Here is a 16796-nt window from a genome sequence, read left to right as displayed (position 1 = left end):
TATAGTATTATTTAAAACAGTTAATAGTGTTTAAAACCATAGACTGTATAAAATACGGACGTAGTATCCGTGACATCATCCATCTGTTTCTGAAGCGCTGTTTTGAAGCCAATTGTCGGCGGTAGCTACATTGCTGCTGTCGAGCGATTGTGAGCCTCCTAGCCAACAGCTACAGTGTTCCTGCCTGCCAATCAAGTCAGCTGTGTCTCTCATTGGAAGACTTGCATTCTAAATATCTTCGAAATTGCCGCGTTATGAAAAAATTCACCCCAGTACAGAGTGTGCCGATTGAGAAATGATCTATCCAGACTACACTCGTCTTTTGTACCAGGCTGTAAACATGTTTATTTCTGCTGTAAAGATCGGCTTCTTTGAATGGGTGTGTATGTGGTTTCCGGTACTTCCGGAGCCAGCCTCAAGTGGATCCTCAATGAACTGCAGTTTTTAACACTTCGACATTGGACTCATATTTTTAGACCGGAGGTCTGCTGAGACGAATTCAGGTATTGACCATTGGTCTGAAAATACCACTTTAGTGTTGAAGTTTTCAGAAGGTTGGTGGCCTGTGAATTTTAACCGATGGATAGTATAGAGTAAAATAATCATCTGTAATCTAAACCTGTGCTGCCGGTATCGCAGTGGCGAAACCCATGTGAAACGCCATTTTGGACCATCACTGATGTTAACGACAAGAGAATGAAGGACGTTTTATTTCATTTTAACCATTCACTTATTACAGCATAGCTACTTACCAACCATTTAAGTAACACACGCTAATCTAGTTGCACCTGCATCAAAGGAACACAACACAGCTGTAAAATGAATCCGTTACCTTTGACCAATGAAAAGTTAGCGACCATTTAAATTCATAAGATTTTAGACAACATCTTAAAACCATAGACTGTATAAATAATGGACGCAATATCCGTGATGTCACCCATCTGTTCCTGAGCGCTGTTTTGAAGCCAATCGACGGCGGCAGTCATATTGGAAATGTGGAACTCAACCAGGCAGAGTGTGACATAAAGAGGCGGAGTTTGAGCCTCCTAGCCAACAGCTATGTGTTCCCGTCTGGGAGGCAAGTCAGTCATGTCCTTATTTGGGCAAAAACTCGTAATTTTAAAATCTTCTGAACCGTCACGTTAGAAATAAATTCACCCCCGTACAGTGTGTGCCGATAGAGAGATTAGCTACATGGAGCCAAGCTGTTTTTTGAACCAGGCTGTGAACATGTTTACTAATGCTGTAAAGATCGTCTTCTTTGAATTGGTGTGTATGTGGTTTCCAGTGTTTCTGCCAGCCTCAAGTGGATTCTCAATGAATTGCAGTTTCTAACACTTCCGCATGGGCTTCATAGTTTGAGACCAGAGGTTGCCGTTTGCTTAAAACACTTGAAACAATGCAGTTACACTTTTAAGGAACAAGTTAGCATCTTCTGGAGGCTTCTCAATGGTGTTGCCCAAACTGTAAGCTAACACCAAATAGGTTGGGAGGGTCATGGTTGGTCTTGTGTGTGTGTTTGTATACGTACATAAAGGCTGCATGCCTTAAAGCACATGTGTTAAGATCTACTAGTGAGTATCACTTTTCATGTTCAAATGAGCACACATGCAGAACAGTGGAACTCAAGATGTGTTCCAGGAAGTGACGGGGTGATGGTGGGGAGGGATGGGGGGGTGAGCATGGAGCAAATAAAAGCTAATACTCCTGTGTCCCCTCTGGACATCATTGACTCTCAGCACGTCTTCTGAACCCCGGGGGTAAGGGGTTAGAGGTCTTGGGTCACCGAGGTCATGACTGATCCTCCCGGTCTTTCCCTCAAGGGACAAGCAGCATCCAACACGTGTCTATTTATAGCTGTTTATAACTCTCTTTGCGAGGGTCTTGTGTGTTACTGCACTTTTCTGGAACTTGCTGGCGAGTAGCACGAGGCCGACAGTGTTTACTTTTGTCAGAACGTGCTGCTGCAAAAAGTGTTGCTGCGTGTGAGTGTGTGTGTCTCTAATGATAGATAATAGCAGTTTTGAGTTTGGCACAGTGTTTGTGAGTGATTACACCTTTGTGTGTTTGTTTGGGTGTGTGTGTGTGTGTGTGCGGGAGAGAGAATGATGGAAAGAGAGAGGTTTGTAGTGTGATGAAGTGACTGTCTAATTGCAGAGGGCCTCGCTGTGTGGCATGTCAGATTGTTCTTCCCCTGTGGCCCTGAGGTCTCCTGCAGGGGGAATGTGTGTTTGCCTGTGTGTGTAACTGCATATGTGTGCCTTAACTGTGATGAATTTCAACTGCCTGCTTCAAGTCTTGGCAGGCTGCCTGAGCACCAGAGACCCACTCAACCATATTTCATGCTCACTCAGAAGAACACCATACATTTTTACCTTTATGTGGTTCACTCAGCTCTGCAGTCCATTACACCACTTGTATATGTGTGTGTGTGTGTGTGTGTGTGTGTGTGTGTGTGTGTGTGTGTGTGTGTGTGTGTGCGTGTGCGTGTGCGTGTGTGAGCTGAATGAGAGCATTTGAGAGAGATGATGGAGAAAACTGCACAGCCTCCACACTCGCTGGGCCACAATGGCTTGCATTGTTCTGGTGCTATAATCAGAGCGGACATGGAACTTGGCCTGGAGACCAAGAGGTCTCTGAAGCCCTGGACACAGGTGCTGTAACCTCAGAGTCACATCAAATCTAGAAGTTAAGAGTGAACTGCAGGAGGTGTTGTGGGTTTAAGGTGTAAATTATTGGGTTATTTTATTTTAACCTACATTTAAATTGATGCTACACAAGTTTGAGTTCATCCAAGTTATAAAAAAATCACATTGTCTCTTAAGTATTCTGTTTCTAATTTAGAGACTACTTGTGTCTCTATTCCCGGGCACATTCCAAGATCCATTGCATCACAGTGGTGCATCAAAGGCTTCTTCATATGTGGCTGACATATGTATCCTACTTTTATGTGGCCCAACACATCTTAAGATTCATTGCAAGCCAGTTCAAACAAGATGGTAGACCCTCAAGCATCAGAGTAATACAGTTATAAGTGTTTGTTATTGGTTTGATCTTAATGGAATAGCTAAAGATACAAATGTTTGAAAATGTAACTTCAAGTTAAAGCCGCAAGCAGCGATGAACAGGCCCCTTGCGCACAGTGGGAACTTCAAATTATCTTTAAAATAATAAGTTACATGACTTTAGTTATTCGAGCTAATTTCAGTGCAGCTTTTGAGGTGGACAGGAGTGACATTTACTAATATAAGGGTCCCCAGATCATCTCTTTTCTACATATGCTACAAAGATCAACAGCTGGGTCCTTCTAAAGGCCAAATTCCACCAGATCCGTGTCTGGTCCGTCTCCGATCCGTCACAGCACTGGATCTGATAGGTTTCTATTCTAGTCAATCTGTTAACTTCCACTGGATCCACTCCGTTGCGTTCCGGCTGCGTCTCTGATCCAGCAGGTCGGAGTCCTCGGTATCAGATATGCAGGACCTCTATTTTTGTTTGATACCGGAGCACGACACATCAATTCAGCACAGAGCAGATGGAGCGGGACAGGAAGTCAGGCACCAAAACAAAATGAAAACATCTGGTTGATTTTCAGAATAAAACACTCTGTGTCATTGTTATATCGTTTTTAACTGAACTATGACAAAAAAAATGTCATTTAGAGCGGAGCCAGGACTGGAGTCATCAAGTCAGAGGTTTTCAGAGGACCAGAAAGACAACATGGATGAGGAGAGGAGGAGAATCCTTGATTCAGTGATTGCCGTTGGAAAACCTCGGTCACATGACTCCAGCTGTCCAGAGGTCCTGCTCAGTGCTACGTTAAGAAAAAGCAAACGGTGGGTGTTGATAGACTGTATAAATAATGGACGTAGTATCTGTGACATCACCCATCTGTTCCTGAGCGCTGTTTTGAAGCCAATCGACGGCGGCAGCCATATTGGAAATGCAGAACTCAACTAGGCAGAGTGTGACGTAAAGAGGCTCAGAAGAGTTTGAGCCTCTTAGCCAACAGCTATGTGTTCCCAACCGGGAGGCAAGTCAGTCATGTCCTTATTTGGGCAAAAACTCGTAATCTTAATATCTTCTGAACCGTCATGTTAGAAAAAAATTCACCCCCGTACAGTGGGTGCCATTAGAGAGATAAGCTACGTAGAGCCAAGCTGTTTTTTGAACCAGGCTGTAAACATGTTTATTAAAGCTGCAAAGATCGTCTTTTTCCCATTCATGTGTATGTGGTTTCTGGTGTCTCTGCAGCCAGCCTCAAGCGGATTCTCAATGAATTGCAGTTTATAACACTTCTGCATGGGCTTCATAGTTTGAGACCGGAGGTTGCCGCTTGGTGTTGTCGGACGAGAGAGCACGGAGCTGGACCGCAGCGGATCTGAGACAGACCGGACACAGATCTGGTGGAAGTCCTGTGTAAGAATGCTACCCCTGAGCTTATATCTGACAGAACTCTCCCCCAAACCTCATGCAAGAGAGGTGAAAAAAATAGTTTATGATCAAAGCAAAAGAAATACATGTATAGATATGTTTTCATTTTAAATCCTCTAAGGCACTGCACTTTCCCAGAAAACAAAGTCCTTATCAGTCTGGATAATCCTTGTTGTTAATCTTGTTACCAAATGATTTAACCGGAGCTTGTTTCCCACACAGAAATAGTCCCTGTGCAAACTGATGAAACTTGGGTGAAATTACCCTTCAAGTCAATATCCTTTAACCCAAGTTCTTTCTGGATCATTGTTCAGAGTCTAATTTAGCTAACCAGAGAATTACAATATCTCCCTCTAGATTATGGTGCTACAAAGCTACACTAAGACTGCTTCCAATGTCCCTCCTTTGATTCAGCTGCGTTCTGTTTTGATGGTCAAACAGGTGAAGTCATCTTCATTTAAAGTCACAGTCAACACTTCAAGTACGCACGTTCACTTATTTTCCTGCAGTTGGAAGAGAGGACTGATACTACTCTCACGCCTGTGAGTTAAGTCGGCCTGCTGAGCCTGAGCCAGGAGACGCTTAGCTTAGCTCAGCTTAGCTTAGCGTAAATACACAAAGCAGGAAACAGCTCTCTAAAGTTAGAAAATATTTTGGCAATGTAGTTAATTAACGATGTCATTACTTGTTGTATGTAAAGAGTTTGTGTCTGATTCAGAGGGAGTCCAGTTCTGTGAGTATTTTCCAGAGTTGCTTGTTTACACATGTCCCTCACAGGCTTCCTTGTGCTGGGCAGGGGGCAAGAGATGAGTGTCAAAGCCATATTGTAAAATTGGCAATATGAGGCAACAGAGACCTTCATTATGGTGACACTTTTTGCATTTATACCAATACTAAATGTGAATACACAAAACATAACTTGTCGAACACTTATATTTTCTTAACACTTCTCAGCTCTTGTTAACATCTTGACCGTAGCATCAACACTTTCAAATGGTTACAGAGGATCCTTGCTGTATCATCTTTCCTCCTCTGTGGTACAGAAAACCTTTTTCAGAACTGAACTGGTTAAATTCTCATATTTTCTGAGCTGCCTGTTTCACCACAGCCGTTACTGCTGCTGCTGTTGTTATTCTCTTACTTCCTTTGTCACTTCTGTTTCCTGTTTACTTTGGTTGGGCAAAGATTAATTCAACAAGTGATGATTTTGTCTCGTGTGACTGAAGGTGAAAAATAGCTGGTGGAAAATAAAAACCCTGCAGGTTCACATAGCAGTAAGATGAAGACATCTTACGTTTAAAACATGAATACACAAATCATTTGAAACCACTGAATTTAAACAGATATATAAAAACTTGAAAAGCTCCTGTGAGGAACTTTCTTTCTGTGATGATTTTCTGTTATCTCTTTGTTGATCTTTATCAGTACCAACCTGAGTGATGTTTTTTTTAACCAAAAGGTGTCATTATGTTGTCCTTTAACAGTTTAATGTATTACTTATTGTGATTCTTGCAGTGAAAAGGTGAAAAAAGTCTGACACCTACCCCTTAAGAGTGATTGCAGGCTTTAAAAACTACAATATAGAAATTGTCGACCTTGTTGCTGGTGCTCTGGTTTGCTTGTGTAAGTCATAAAGAAACCTCACTGTTAATTTCAGTCTGTTCCATGAGCATCTAAAAAGTCCTCACAGGAGCTTTAATGTTGGGTTGGCACAATTTTAAAAATTTGATTTCGATACCTGTTTTGATGTGATAGTTGTCTTTATTTAGACTCAAAAATCACAGAGAGTAAAGCCTCCTAATACACTCCTTGGTACTCACAATAATAGGGTACCTGTTGTTTTTTTTATTACCTCATTGCAAACAGTGCTGGTTAACAAAAAGTAATTGAACAGAGAGCAACATTTAACATTCTGATAACATCAGAGCTTCCGTTTCACCGCTTTGTTTTTATTAGCAGTGCTCGCTCTCTTTACTTTATCTTTATGTAGCTTAGCCTCTGCTGCTCTTTCTCTATCACTTTGGTGGAAAATATAACATTATCAATCAATCAGTCAGACTTTATTTATAAAGTGCTTTTCATACAATGGCATTGTAACACAAAGTGCTGTACATAAAAACAACCTAAAATAGAATAAATGAAGAAAAAGATCCCACCCCCAGCCCTGACCCCAAACCCACCCCACAATCCAAAGGTTAAGAACACAATATATGCAACAATAATAATAAAAACAATAAAAGAAATTGTAAATGAAGAAGAACTGGGGAAACACTCTCATGATATCTTAATGAGGAAACACTGGAGGTAAAATAAGATGTTAAAACTCAACACAGGAAATTAAAATCACCAAAATAAAACACATTTGTAAGATAATAAAACACTAAAATATTTAACTATTGAAAGAAAATAAGATGCTATACTTCAAAATGAATAAATAAATAGGTACATAAATAGATAAAATAGAATAAAAGTGACTAAAGTTTGAACTAGATAATAAATGAATAGATTAAACTGTTATGAGAATAAAACTCTGTTGAAAGCGAGACTAAAAAAGTAGGTCTTGAGTTTGCTTTTAAAAATGTTGATGCTCTGTGCAGCCCTCAGATCTTCAGATAAGGGGTTCCACAGGCGTGGGCTGTGTTAATAAAAAGCTGCCTCATTGTGGGTCTTTGTTCTTACCTTTTGTACCATAAAAGTCCACTACCTGAAGACCTGAGGGCTCTCACTGGCTCATATGATAAAAGCAAATCTGATAAATCAGAAGGATCAAGGCCATTAAGAGATTTAAATACCAATAAAATAATCTTAAAATCTATTCTAAAAAAAAATGGACATACTTTTTTCCATAAGCTTTGGTACTCTTTGATATTAACTAATATAAGAATAAGGCAGATTGTATAGTTTTATACAGTACTGAAAACTTCCAAAATATCAAAAATATTAACAACCATGCTTTGAATTGTAGCCCTGTGATAGGTTGGCAACCTGTCCAGGGTGTACCCTGCCTTCCGCCTGAAGCCAGCTGGGATAGGCTCCAGCCCCCGGTGACCCCTAACGGGATAAGCGGTCAAGATAATGGATGGTTGGATGGATACTTTGAATTGTAAGACTATGTCTTCAGCGGTTCAGTGTGACTGCTCTGTTGTACAGCCTGGGCCTTGTCCATATGGCTCAGTAGAAGGTTTGAGTAAGGTAGATGAAACATTCAGCTTTCAGCAACAGCACAGAAGAGTGTAAAAGAAACCTGTGTCACTCTCACGACACCTCAACACCTTTTCGCCCTGCACTTTTCCGCCATAACTCAGGTGGGGATCTGTCAAAGCTGCATTTTTGGATTGAACCTGAGGTAAAACAAGCCCATTTACTCCACCGGAGCACCAGAAACAGAACTGAGACCAATAATAAGCCAGGGGTTGAGCATGCAGGGAGCTGGTGTTCAAAGTTTTATAAGATTAGACCACAAGTTCTCTTGGGAGAGTCGTCTAATAAGAGGCTTATGATGGGCCAACAGTCTCCCAGGGGTCCAACTACATTAATGATACAGCTTTTCTGTCTCTTTCTCACTCTCCCCCCTTTTTTCTCTTTTATGGTGGATTAGGAGCAGTGCTGCTGGATTTTTAATGTGAAGTACTTTCTGAGGCTCATTTGTGCGAGGTGTGAGATTTATTTCTCTAGACAGTGGTATGCTTTCCCCTCAATTTGCTTTAGCTCTGTTATGTTTTGTGTTGTAACAATAAGGGTGTTTGAGAAATAAATTATTTTTTCTTGTCAGCCAGCTGTGAGGAGTTAGAGCTGAGTTAAGGCCCCTGGCTGGTGAGTCAGTGTTTCCACAGAGCTGCTGATGCTGGCCCTTCTGCTTCTGACTAGACCTGGACATGCAGCCCCTCTCATACAGAAGCCAGACTGGGACAGTCAGAGTCTTGACACCCTTAATGTGAAAAAAGAAGCAAAAGGAAATTGTTCATTCTCCTTTTTTTCTGAGTCTTACGTGAAAACATTGTTACTACTCTCATTAGCTTAGCTGAACGACTGCACATGGGGGGATGGAGAGCTAGCTTGGCTCTGTCCAAAGTTCAAACTTCAGCTTACAAGCAACTCTAAAGCTTCTTTATAAACACCTCCTGTCCTGTGTTTCTTTTAATCTGCACTGAAACCCACATGTTAAAACAACAAGTTGTGGTTTTATAGTATCATTGGGAAGATGGGGGTCAACCATTAACACCAGGGAAACTATCAGAAACTCAAGTCACTAAATCTGGACGAGAGATTGTATCATACAGAAAAACAACAACATCTACATTCTGACATAATTACCAATCATATTAAAGCTGGGGTTGGTAGTCAGATTTAGACATACTTTTTGTTATACTGGTTAAAATGATCTTTATGTCCCGATGGCAATCAATACATAATGTCTTCTTAAAAAAGAGCGGAAAAAAGCCGCTATCTACAGCCAGAGTAAAACCTGGCGTACATTTCCCTGGCGGCACTCCCCTTCCCCTGCCTCTATTGACTGCCCCCTCACTCAACCTCGGGCCTTAGATGGAGTCCTGAGGAAATGCTACATTCAAATTCATGCTAGCTTTCCGTGACTACCAACCCTAGATTTAAGCAATGCTAGAAGGTAGTTTTTTACTTAAACCAGGCTAGCTGTTTTCAATTGTTTGTAGCCCTGCTAGCTTCACACCTTTCTACTCGTTATGCTAATCAATGCCAACAAACGGGATCCAAACTTAAACAGAAATACATTTTTAACTGATTTGTGAATTGTAGTGATGCTAAAATAACTGTTTGTTTCCTTTGAACAGAGCCAAGCTAGCTGTTCCTCTGTTTCCACTCTTTCTGCTAAGGTATGCTAGCTGGTGCTCTCTGCTTTAAAGAAACATAAATTGTGAGCTTTAGAGATGCTGGAATGCAGATTTGCTATCTGTGGACTTAGCAGGGCTAGCTGCTTCCCCCGTTTTAGTTTTCATGCTAAGCTATGCTATCTGTAGCCTGAACAGAAAGAAAAAAATGATTGACTTATGACATGTAGAGATGCTGAAAGGCTTACCTTTGAATTAGCCATGCTAGCTGCTTTCCTCTGATTCTGGTCTTATGCTAACCTAGCAAGGACTAACTGTTGAAGAAGGAAAAAGACCTGGAACATATGGACCTTCTTATATTATTCTCAGAGAGACAACCTACTTCCCGAAATGTCAAACTGTTCCCCACATTTTTTTTTTTGCAATTTTAGCGCCGTCATCAAAGGGAAGTGTTTGGAAAATGATTTCACCAAGTGATGGAAAACGCAATTCAAGGCCATGTAATGATTCAGGGTAAAAAGTTTGTGTCAAGATATCCTTGATTCCACTGAGCAGCTTCCAAGGATTAATCATCAGGACTGCTAAGGAGTGTTATATAAAGCATTCATGAAGAAAGACTTTGTCAGTGCACCCTCTGTTATGTCTCTTCTGTGTCTGATCACTTTACTTACAGACATAACGGACTTCATTCTCCACACACACACGCCTCTCATGAGGGGACCGTCTCATGCGGCTTGTCAGCAGCGTGTTAAGCTGTAATAGTCGCACCATAAGTTCTCAAAATTGATTTGATTCTGGGTTGTGTTTGTCTTGGCCCGGGCCTCTTCTTTGTGGTTGTGGTCTCAGAGTGGAAAGCAAAGGGCAAGAGGGAAAGAGAAGAGGGAGGAGGAGGTTTGGAAAGACTGTGGAGAGAGAAGAGGGTGGTATTCAGAGCATTATGTAAGACTTCAAACAGGTCCAGTCTGGCGTGGAGTGTTGATGTGAGAGTTGTGGGCCCCATGGGTCAGGTGGCCTCTCACATAGCCTCCCATATGGTCCGCATTTCCCCTCATTGCCTCCGCCCTTCGTCTAATTGGCAGGTAATGTATCGTTGCTCTGGCAGATCTTCCCCTCCGTCACTGTTATTCTTCTCCTTTATTAATGGAAGGAGCAGTAGTGTGGTGGTGATGGTGGTGGAGGTGATAGTGGCTCTTGGCTTGGCAGAAAGCCACGAAGGGGCCCAACACTGACACTTTATACAGCGGCAGGTTTCACCAAGGTGTTCATTTCAGGAGCGTCTCCTCTGCTTCGTCTGCTCCTCTTTCTTCTGCCCTTGGCTGCAGAAGAGAAATCAAAGCTAGAGCTGATACTGGAGACCTTATTCAATCTGATTGTGGTTACAACCTACACCCATCCCTCAGTTGTTACATACATATGGACACACACACATACATACATACATACATACATACATACATACATACATACATACATACATACATACATACATACATACATACATACATACATACACACATACATACATACACATGACTCCAGGCTTGTTCGCATCCACTGTGTGTTTCCACCATTCATCACGCCTCCTCTCACCATGTTATCCGACAGTGCAGGTTTTTCTTTCCCCCCTCTCCCACTCATAACCAGCCAGGCAGCTTATTTTACAGCCTTTCTGCTCAAGTCACTGCTAAACATAACAATACACCAGCAGACATATGTTTGTCATAAACTGCAAGGCTCAGAATTACATTACAATCGTTGACACTTTGAACAAGGTTTAAAAAAGAACCATTGTACACCACATTTAATCATCCACTGTACTTAATGCTCATAACTCTCTTGTGTTTTTCCACTGCTGCCGGACTGTGGAAGAATAAATATGGCAAAACAACATAGGCCAATCAACCTAAGTGGGCCTGTTAGTAGCAGTAAATGCCAAACTCTGGTTGTTATGCCTCACAGGCCAAGACTCCTACTGCAGCGGCTCCATGTATGGGCCTGGAGCTCTAACTTATCCACATTCTGGGTTAGTAAGCTGCTTCAGACATGACAGTAGCAAAATGAGCCTGGCTGAGTTTGTCATGTCTTTTGTGAGGGACCGAAATGTCCATAGGATTTCGCTAACATCCTGTGCGACGAATCAAGCCAACATTACCGTCTGGTGCACATGGAAGAGCTCAATTACATAACTTAAGACTTTCATTAGCCTCTCCGCTCCATTGAGTTCTCTGGGAAAGCTCCAGATGTGACTTCATGAAGGGCCCTCTCTATGCCGAGCCTGTTCGCTCTGTTCCGCTATTTCTCCCCCCCCCCCCACCCTCCTTCTCCGTCCCTGCAGCTGTAAGCACTCAGAGGAAAAGCAAGGAGCGAGGGGAGGGAAGGGGAGGGGAGGGCGAATGCTTTATTAAAAAAAATCAGACACCCCCTAGACCCCCTTCAAAACAGTTCCAGCCCCACCCAGAGCAGGCATATAGTCCCCTTCCCTCCCATAGGTCTTCTAAAGTAGGCCAATAAGTCTTTTAGCATGTGGTCTCCCTGTCAGCCCGAGGTGGCTGACTAGACGAGCTGCTGCTCCAGGCGCAGGGGCAGGAAGTGGTAGCCGGCCAGGAGACACTCTGTGAGAGGCTGCCCAAGTAAACAACCCTCCCCCTTTAGCACACATGCTTATACACATTCGTATGTGTTTGCATGCTCATACACATTGGGACGTGTTTGCATATGTGGCGGACCTGTGCGTATAAACATGCACACAGTTGATGCATCACCTTGAAGAACACTAGCAACCTTTTACTGGGAAAAACTGTAAATCTGAGCGGCTCTGTCTTACTGTTAATATCATGAAAGTTTATGGATGAAGTTAATTTACTTCAGGCTTTTGGTTTGGCTACAACCACAATTCCCTTTTAAGACTGAAAACTGGAAATTGTTGAAAGCATTCTAATCAAATTAATGGCTGTGTTGTTTAATCGCGTGTGTGCAAAGCATGAATTTGTACAGCTGTGTGTGCGCCACCGTGGAACGTCATACCTAATCCTATGCCAAAACAACAATTTGTGCCTTAAAGGGATACTTTGTTGTACACATTGTCTACATTTGAGATCCAAAACTCCTGATTGTGTCAGTGTGTCTTGAGTATGGTGGTTACGATGGTTTTCCAGAGCAGGGCTGATGTTTGTGTGACTGTGTGTTTCTGGGAAGACGGCGGACACAGGTGGGGAATCAGTTAGGGCTGTGATTTATAGTGGTCTCCTTTGCTTCGCATTGTGCTGTGGCCTTCCTCTGGGCCTCTGGATGCTTGAACACAACATGTTCCCTTTTCTCGCCGGTTATTCCCTGTCTCCGTTAACAATAATGTCTGAAATGTCTGATCGGAAAACCCAAATGATTTCTCTGCTGGGAAACATTTATTGTTTCCCTACATATGGCTATTACATAGTTGGTTTACGTTTTTACTCATGTGGATGTAAACCTAAGTATATCTGTTTCTTAGACTTGTGGGGTGAGTAAAATGATGTGTCACAAAAATCTCAAATAGACTATAATCCTCAGGGTATGTTCAAGTCAAATCTTCACTAACAAATTACTGATCAATTTCAAGTTTCTAGGTGTAAACACAAAGTAATACAATTACTGTTAAAATGTAATTTAAGATTTCTCCCATAAAATGTTAAAGCTGCAGTTGGTAGTCACAGAGTAAGCATCTGTTCAGAGAGAGGGACTTCGAATGCCAACACTATCCCTCCCAACCAGATTTCCTCTTAGCCCCCCAACACAGATTGGCATGTGCAGTCATGATCACTCATAACCAATTGGAGGACATAGTAGGGGCTACCCCTTAACCAATCAGGACAGAGGATTGGAGATTAGCTATGATTGGTCATAATGGGAACAAGGGGAATAATAACATTGCTTTATACAAAGGCATTGGAAAACACAGAGATTTCGCAATAGTCTCAAATTACTCCACTTACAGATGAGTACAGATGGGCATCATGACCTTTTCTCCAAACCCAGCAGAAAAAAAGTAACATTTTTTACACCATTCCTACCAACAGCATCTTTAATCTATGTTTTCAAATTCTGGGATCAACACAAAATCCTTGGTAGCAAAAGCCAGATAATTAAAAATCCCCAGCTTGGCCTGACTAATGCAGGCTTTGGATTGTGTTCTGGATTTTTATAAGGTGTAAAATGAGATGTGAGAAACAAATAGTTCATGAATTATTAGCATGTATGGTTTGTGTTGCTTACCTATATACTGTAAGTTCGACTTGCATTGTTAGCTAAAATTCTCTATAAGCCACCGTAAACTGGCAACAGAGTGAAACTGTGGTATGCTAGGGTTAGTAGATAAAAGTCAAAATAAAGTCAACAAACTCACTCAACTATGCCCATTACCCAGAACTATGGTGCATAAAGTTTAGGAGCAGTACACATTAGCCTCTATAAGCTAGCAAGCTGTAGCCTACCAGACCAGTTAGCAGCTGTAACAGCAAGCGCCTGAGTGTTAATTGAGTAGTGGTGAGTTTTATGGCTTATGAATCCCACATTTAAACCATTATGAGAGGAAAGTCAGTTACACACTGTTGTCTATCTAATGTTAGCTAAAGTAAATATTAGCCACCACAAGTTAGGTGTCAGGACCACCAGTCTGGTAACAAAGCAGCTAAGCAACAATGTTTTAAAATCAATAAGGTTTTTTTATGCTTTTCAATTTAACTTGCAGCTTTTCTGTGGCAGATTTTGTAGTTTCTATAACTCCAAGTCTCCTTTAGAAATGTATTTTTTAGGCACTGTCCAAACATGGATAGAAATCACAAGTAGGCAACAACAAACTTGTCCTCTGATAAGGTTTGCCTCAGTATTTTTACCCTTAACCCTCATGTTACCCTCAAATTTACTAACATCTTTTATCCTTGGGGTCAGTTTGACCCCATCAAATTAAACTTCCAGAAACTGATTGTTACCCAGGTTTATGTGTCAGGTACTTTTTGTTGCTTTGTTGACTACCTAAATAGCTCTTTAGATAAAATATATTTTAAGCATAAACACAATTTAAAGCATTTAGAAGGACTTTATTTGTAAACAGAACATCAAACTGCTGCAAGTTTGTCATGCTCTCGTCGGCCCTGCCTTGTCATTGAATGTCTTTAGAGACATGGTGGCTGGAAATATTATATCTCAGTCTAAAGGTTGGCGGTTCGATCCCAGCTCCTGCAGTCACATGTGGAAGTGTCCTTGTTTATAGTGACCTCAATATCATCCAAAACAACAAAAACAAATGTGTGTAAAATGTTGATATTTCTAATAGCTAAAACAGCCTGGGGTCAAATTGACCCCAAGGAACACGGATGCGTAATTTTTTTTTACAGGAAATTGGAACATATCAACATTTTAATTTTGCTTTTTCTCAGTTGTCCCCATTAAATTAGGTAAAGTCATGAAAAATGATGTTAATCATTAATTAAGAGACATTCAACATTGAATGGGGTCAAATTGACCCCAAGGATAATAGGAGGGTTAAAGCTAAAGATTGTACCAGTAATCTGCTAAAGTTTTGTGTTTGAGAGGCATCAGAGTCATAAAGTGTAAAAAATATTTCAGTAATAGCAGTTATATTATGTCTGTGTTGTCTTTCAAAGTTTGCTAACACTAGTGAATACAGCTCGCTCAAGCTAGCTAACAGTCATGACGCAGCAAATAAGGCTGCAGTAGCTCCTGCTTCTGCTGTTGTAACAAAAGCACAGTATGTGTAGCCTGTGTTTGTCTTTATTATCCTAAAGTTTAATGTAAGCCTAAGAAAGTTCAAGAAAGAAAATGTACTCAACAGTTATTTACCTAGGATTAGCTGTACTTTGCTAACATCAGCTAAAATTACCTTCCATAAGCTAACAGTAATACCAAGAAGCAGGTTGCGGTAGTGAATTAAACTATTGTGCATTTATTGTAGATTTGCTCCACCTTTTTTCCTATATAAGAGAGAGATTGCTTTGTTTACATCTTATAGGCTGTGCTTCAAGTGTTTGTCCTTTACACAGGTCTAGACTCCTTTTTGTGGTTTAAAGTCTGACTCAAACCCCAGATCAAAACCTTTGGTGACAGCACAGGTGTAATAACAGCATTTTGATTTGACTCAACCGTCTATAACATTCTGATAAAGTTTACAAAAAGTCTTGAATAGAAACGGCACACTTTGTTTGTGGATATTAGTAATATCCTGACACCACCATTACTGAAAGCCTTTGTGCAAAGCTACGCTCTAATCCTTTTTTCCTGCCTTTCTGTGTGGGTGCATGTCTCAGCAGGTTAGCAGGTGAGGCTTGAGGGTGAGCGTAGGACAGGTTTTCAGGCCGGGCCTTATCTCGATGGAAGATTTGCCTTGAGAAATCCGAGCAGCAGTCAGACACTTCCAAACAATCTCTGTCTCTGTGTTTTTACAGCTAAATTCCTCAATCACGGAGGAGCCCCATGTACGTCCCTGAGGGAACCCAATGTCAACTGCTAAATGTGCCTTTCTGCTGCTTCATGTCTTCAGACTTCTACTCTGCATGTAAGTGTGCGTGCCTGTTCTTGAGTGTGTTTGTGTGTGTACGCCTGTGTGTGTCTGTGTGCTCTTTCTTAGTGAGTGGGTGTGAGATCTGTGGTTTCTCACAGTCAGTTCTTATCTTCGTCTCTCTGAGTCTCAGCCAGCAGATCATTGTGAAATATACAGAGAGGGGGAGAGAGAGAGAGAGAGAGAGAGAGAGAGAGAGAGAGAGAGAGAGAGAGAGAGAGAGCTTACTTTTAACTATTCCCTAACCTCCCAAGGCCAGATATCTAGGCCTTGTTTACAACTCAAACAAGAAATGATACAACTATGGTTACATTAGCAGGGGGGTGACTTTAGTCCAGTCATCCTCTCTACCTCATTATATCTCCTTTTTTTGTCTGTCAATTGCTCTTTATTTAACATTTCTTTGGCTTGAAAGCAGCTTTTAATTTACAACATTCTCTCTTTTTTTGTCGTTTTGACTTCATCAAAATAATGTTACTGCATTGGATGTTAGCTCCAAGGTACACAATGTTCATCTCTGCCTGGCGCAGACTTGGCCTTGCTACAAGACAGAGCAAAGACTTCCTGTAAAGCTATCACTGATGTCATCTTTCTGACTGCTTATACCTCTAAAAGGCCCGAGTGACTCAGAGCAGCTGGTTAGTCAACTATACAAGTCTATCACACTTCAGTGCACATCAGTGGGCGAGTATGGGCGTAGGAGTGTGTTTATTTCTAAGAGTGTGATATGCATGTGCGTGTGTGAGAGCTGGTGTCAAATAAATCAGTACTGACATAATGAGAAACTGAAAAGTGCGTAAAAGAAGTGAAAAAAGATGTTTTTCAAAGCTGCTGCAGCCAGAGGAAACAGATACTGCAAATCAAAACTGAGACTCGTGCTGTTTTTAGCTTTAGCACGGTTCGGTGGCTTCATTCACTATCATGCGTCACACATAGGACTTAAGTGGGGAGTTAGCAAGCTGTGAAGTCTCACCATATTGCTCACGACGTTTCAGGTATGATGTGTT

General features: G+C 41.5%; 1 long non-coding RNA gene across 3 annotated transcripts in view; it reads left to right on the top strand.

Annotated features, from left to right (window-relative positions):
- LOC117805949 overlaps positions 1–16796 on the top strand; it is a 193663-nt gene that overhangs the window by 102130 nt on the left and 74737 nt on the right. For 2 of the 3 annotated variants that reach the window (XR_004629569.1, XR_004629571.1), the window contains one exon: positions 15677–15786. The exons of the other annotated variant lie outside the window; for it this stretch is intronic. This is a non-coding gene — a long non-coding RNA (uncharacterized LOC117805949). The remainder of the gene's footprint in view (positions 1–15676; positions 15787–16796) is intronic. 3 annotated transcript variants of the gene reach the window in all.

The sequence above is a fragment of the Notolabrus celidotus genome, chromosome 22 (assembly GCF_009762535.1).
Source record: "Notolabrus celidotus isolate fNotCel1 chromosome 22, fNotCel1.pri, whole genome shotgun sequence".
In the NCBI taxonomy this organism is placed as follows: domain Eukaryota; kingdom Metazoa; phylum Chordata; class Actinopteri; order Labriformes; family Labridae; genus Notolabrus; species Notolabrus celidotus.
Note: the sequence above shows the minus strand (reverse complement) of the source record. Positions and strands in the feature narration are given on the sequence as shown.